Consider the following 6,000-nt stretch of genomic DNA (forward strand, 5'->3'; position numbering starts at 1 on the left):
TGCTAGTGAAAAACGTAAGAGCCAGGGCAGCAAGTTGTAGAAATGTGATGTTTTTATCTATTGGTTGATACTACATATGAATAGGGTAAAACAAAAAATAACCTTATTCCTATTAAATGAGATTCCTCTGCAAAAGCACTGTGTTGACAAACACTCATTATGATTGAACATATCAATTAAATGCAGGCACTGCTAATTCATATATATACTAGAGCAGTGGTCCTCAACTTGTTTTGCTTCAGGACCCAGATTTTACATTGGACATTAACTGTATTTAATGTAGACTGGGTGGCATTTTCTTTAATCTTGCATAGTTTTGTTTATGGTTTTCAAGTATAAGGGCATGTATCAAGTGACGTTATTTTTGTTGTAGTCTTGGAGGTCCAGACTTTAAAGCCCTTTATGTACTTGCCCTTATATTTACAATGCAATGTCAAATAAGGCACAGGTAAGACCATGCAAGGCTCCTCATAATTGTGATTAGGTCAGTGTAGATACAACTGCCACAGTTGTAATAGAAATGAAGTCTAATAGATTCTGCCTAATACTGTAGATTATTTAAAGTGAAACTGTAAAATTTGTCAAAATATCACAGTTACTGTTACTACTGTAAAATATTGATAATTTTTAGTAAGGGTGATTGTATAATTTTAAAAAACTTTTTTTTTTGGAGCATGCACAGTGTTTCTCTTTTCCTCCTCAGTGCTGTTTAGCATGTCGGGACTGTCCACTGTTTGAGAGGTTGGAGTTCCTCCATAGCAATTTAAAATGTTACAATTCTCACTAGAATTGAATGGGTCGCATCAGTTTTGTGATCTGCGCCACGATATTGAGGGAAGTCCGGTTGACGTGTGAGCGCTCCAGAGATACAGTAGAGCAGAACAGATATTTGGCTTCAATCGCACCATGGAAATATCATTTAGCGCATATAAAGTGCCGAACGTGAGCTTATTGTTAAATTTGCCTCAGAAATTAGACTGCAACATGACATTACTTTTGTTGAAAGTCCATCTGAATTTTATTTCTAAACAAATGAGCTGTTAAGAAGGTCTTTCTCTTATCATTTACTGATAAACACGAGTCACTATGATATTTAGTCTTGCGCACCTGTGCTAGTGCTCTCACAGTAGGATGCAAAGTGGTAGAAAGAGGACAGAACAGAATGAAGCAGTTTTTACTGTCAAATTAGGTCTAACAGTATTTAAACATTTTAAAAGTTAATGTATTAACTCCGGCAGTCATAAATATAAGTTAAAGTCTTATTGACTGTAACCGACTATTTACAGAAAGGTACTATTGATTCTCCAAACAGATCACAGTGCATCACAGTGTCTGCCATGCTGCCTGCAAACAGCCCCAGTCACCTCCCTTTTAAATGTGTGCAAAGCTTTAGCTGTCTGAGTCTGGGTGATATATTCCTCACTACCCTTTAAATCCCTCTAGCCCCCTCCAACTTCATGCCTACTACAAAAATGAGAGTTTAGCTTTCCCGAGAACAGCCCTGCACTCCTCTGACTTATTCCACTGGAAGCAGGATGAGTGAATGCACGGTGTTCTCATTAGAGCTTGACAAGCACTCTTGCAGTGTGTTGTCTGCCTTGAAATATAGTTGTTTTTATGGGAGTCATGGCAGATCTTAAGGTCTATTTATATTAAAATAAATGGGTCTCTCACTGGGTTTTTGGCATTTTTGATTTTGGACAGTGTGAGTAGTGCACTAGCTACATTTTTTAAAAACTTCTCAGGACATTTTGCTATGCTATTGCCATGCTTTACTGCAGAAAAACGCTACTCAAAGATACTCTGCCTGCAATTTAATCAAGCATGAAAACAAAATCAAAGAGTATTTTGAAATAGGATGCTTATTAACTCTCCATGAAATCATTAAGCATTAATTAGTGGTCTTTGCTAAGGCAAGCATCACAATTGCTGTTGATTTGAACAAACCTCTTACCCCAGGTATTACATTTCAGAATGACACCTCAAATCATGCGACTTGTTTAGGACAGGTGTGCTATTTCTTTTCTAAGTAAACAGATTTACAATTTTCACCTGATGAATAGTAAAAGTGGTGACAAAATTCTATAGACCTAAACTGAAGAACGCACGCAAGCCATATCTAGGAACCAGAATATCTGAAGCTGCGTCCAGATATGCATATTTCCATACTATATAGTATGCCAATAACAGTATGCCAATGGAGTAGTATGTCTGAAACCTCAGTATTCAGAAAAAAGTAAGCAAGAAATACCCGGATGACCTACTGTTTTCAACGAGATTCTGAAGTGCACATCAACTGGACACTATACTATCCCATAATCCCACGGGAGCTAAGGAGGCATTATGCTCAAATGCTGAAAAAAAAAAAAAAAAAAATGGAGAATGGATCTTTTCAACTGTTATTGCTATATATACACCAAGTGCTTTAATGATGCTTGCTTAACAAAACCAGAGTAGATTATTTTTGCAGTTGTTGTTATTACATCATATTTTCGGGTCACGAGACAATACTCAAGTTCCCAGATGAAGTACACCTACATAGCACTTTATTAGGAACACCTGTACACCTACTTATTCATGCGATTATCTAATCAGCTAATCGTGTGGCAGCAGTGCTATGCATAAAATCATGCAGATATGAGTCAGCAGCTTCAGTTAATGTTCACATCAACCATCAGAATAGAGAAAAAAATTTGATCTCAGTGATTTCGACTGTGGCATGATTGTTGGTGCCAGATGGGCTGGTTTGAGTATTTCTGTAACTGCTGATCTCCTGGGATTTTCACACACAATTTCTAGAGTTTACACAGAATAGTGCCAAAAACAAAACAACATCCAGTAAGCAATAGTTCTGCTGACGGAAACGCCTTGTTTATGAGAGAAGTCAACGAAGAATGACCAGACTGATTCGAGTTGACAGAAAGGCTACGGTAACTCAGATAACCCCTCTGTACAATTGTAGTGAGCAGAATAGCATCTCAGAATGCACAACACGTCAAACCTTGAGGCGGATGGGCTACAACTGTAGAAGACCATGTTGGGCACTTGATTAGGACCATAGTGTTTCTAATAAAGTGCTCGTGTATTTCCGGAATTTATTCGTACTACTCGCATGCATTCCTAAATAACATACTTTTTACCTGCCAAGAAGTGCGTTCTTCATAAAATACAGTATATATTCTGACAGTATGTGATTCTGGGCACAGCTATAGAGACTAGGGGGTGGGCTCTTTTGACCTGAACCCCTTGGCAACCACCTACAACATCCTAGCATTTTGACTATTACTTTTGCACGGGCAAGCACCACTCATATTTCCTTCAGAAAAAAATATTGTTCACATTTTGTTTAGGGATGGGCACGAGTACTCGGGTACTCAGACATTGCAGCAATTATCGATCATGAAAACGATGATCGATGGTGATCATGCATGATGTGACTTTTCACTTATTTCGAAATTCAGTGACAATTACCTGACAACTAAACACAAACATGTCAAAGAGGGAGCTAATTTATAATTTTGAGATTAATTACATTTTGGTTTTGAGGGGTACATTGATTGTCAGAGATGTCTTATGGCAACCAAATTGATATACGATGCTGCAATGCTATCGTTACGATAATCAAAAGAGAGTGTCATTAACCGTATTTTGAACACCTGTCTCTGCAAAACGTTTGCTAAACACGTTTTAATATCCTTTAATATAAGAACTTTGTCTCGTTAATGGATATTATTTAATAAAAGTGAATGTTTGTCACTGACTGTAAACCTCCCTGCCCTGAGTGCCGAAATGTTTGCGTGATGTAACACACACCTGCATCTCGACGAAATGGGAGTTGAAGATTTCCGTACGAGTTGCCAAGTTAGAAGTCTGACATAATGTGTCACTCCATTGCACTTTTCCCAGTTGAAAGGTGGAAATTCAGACTCTCCGAGTTGAATGGAATGCTTCATGAATCATCACAGCAACAACAATAGGGAGCATCGCGGCTTTCCCCATAGGAGCAAACACTTGGGGAGACACACACACACACACACCAGGTATGTGGCAGTGGACTCAATGCGCTGAAGCAGCGCATATACAGCAGACGAGTGTTTCAAACAGCTAGACAGAGCACAGCTAAATGAAACAGAATGCAGCATATTCAAAACTGAACTTCAGCTTAACAAGCATATTGAAAACATAATGGCTATGGTGTCTCCTGTTAAGCCAACTGCAATTTGAATATAGACGGTTCAGACAGTCACTAAAAAAGACTGGTGCACGCTTACTAAGTTTACTATGGTAAACTGAAGGAAGAACAGGCAGACGTGCGTTGTGCACATTCTTTCATTGAGCTGGGCAGAGAATCTTCACATAATGAAAAATATGATGCATTATATTTTGATTATGCAATCTTTTGTACATTTTGTAACAGATTATTTTATAACAGCCTATAATAATGAATAGACGATATACTGGAACAACAAGACGCAATGAAAGACGCTTGTTAGACATGTTATTATGTATACAGTTATGTACATGTCATTGCCACTCGAGTACTCGAGTAGACAAAATGACCAAAATGCCCATCCCTAGTTTTGTAATTGTTTTTGCAGAACAAAGTTCTCTGGAGTCTCCTGTGGAGAAGAACGTGTTTTCTGCCTCCAGTTCATCAGAGGGCTTCCCTGTGCCCTTTGACCTCCCACCTCAGCGTTACTCCAACAAAGGTAGTTTTTGTTATATTTTTAACAGTTTTTTTTATTTCTATTTTATTTTCAATGTGTCCTTTTTTTTGTTTAGTTTTCAGTAGTTTTTACTCTCTGATATTGTCTGTTGCCTTACAACTCAGTACACTTCACATTATGTCAGGAAGCTGACGCTATGGGGGAGTGTCCTTCTGTAAAACCTAGTTAAAACCTTTCTACAATAACGGCAATTCTAAAATTGGCTATGGTGTTTAAGCCCTGCCCTTTTAGGCGTAAAGCTGTCTGGTATAAAAGCAGGCACGCAAACACCATTCCTCAGATTTTTTTCCTTCAAGACAGCGATTCATCTCACGTCTAGAAGCCTTCTACTACTTCACTGTCGACATACACGAGTCAGCGGGCGTGATCTTCATGTCAACAAGAAGACTCCGCTCCCCAGCAGTGTTCCGCTTGACACTTCACTGGTGAACAGGCTGCTTCAGTATCCTGACTGCCCGCAGTGCTTCGGCAGGAGTTTTATATCCTTATAAGCTATTGTGATATTGTGTGTGAGTGTGTGTGTATATATATGTATATTTAAACTCAGCAAATAAAGAAATGTCCTCTCACTTTCAACTGCTTTTATTTTCAGCAATCTTAACATTTGTAAATATTTGTATGAACATAAAAGATTCAACAACTAAGACATAAACTGAACAAGTTTCACAGACATGTGACTAACAGAAATGGAATAATGTGTCCCTGAACAAAGGGGGGTTAATATCAAAAGTAACAGTCAGTATCTGGGGCGGCCACCAGCTGCATTAAGTATTGCAGTGCATCTCCTCCTCATAGACTACACCAGATTTGCCAGTTCTTGCTGTGAGATATTATCCCACTCTTCCACCAAGGCACTTGCAAGTTCCCGGACATTTCTGGGGGGAATGGCCCTAGCCCTCACCCTCCGATCCAACAGGTCCCAGACGTGCTCTATGGGATTGAGATCCGGGCTCTTTGCTGACCATTGCAGAACACTGACATTCCTGTCTTGCAGGAAATCATGCACAGAACGAGCAGTATGGCTGGTGGCATTGTCATGCTGGAGGGCCATGTCAGGATGAGCCTGCAGGAAGGGTACCACATGAGAGAGGAGGATGTCTTCCCTGTAACGCACAGCGCTGAGATTGCCTGCAATGACAACAAGCTCAGTCCGATGATGCTGTGACACACCACCCCAGACCATGACAGACCCTCCACCTCCAAATTGATTCCGCTCCAGTGTACAGGCCTCGGTGTGACACTCATTCCTTCGACGATAAACGCGAGTCCGACC

General features: G+C 39.6%; 1 pseudogene; it reads left to right on the forward strand.

Annotated features, from left to right (window-relative positions):
* LOC127454980 (tyrosyl-DNA phosphodiesterase 1-like) overlaps nt 1–4,896 on the forward strand; it is a 49,572-nt pseudogene extending 44,676 nt beyond the window's left edge.
* The last annotated feature ends 1,104 nt before the right edge of the window (nt 4,897–6,000 follow it).

This window comes from Myxocyprinus asiaticus, chromosome 17, assembly GCF_019703515.2.
Source record: "Myxocyprinus asiaticus isolate MX2 ecotype Aquarium Trade chromosome 17, UBuf_Myxa_2, whole genome shotgun sequence".
Lineage (NCBI taxonomy): Eukaryota > Metazoa > Chordata > Actinopteri > Cypriniformes > Catostomidae > Myxocyprinus > Myxocyprinus asiaticus.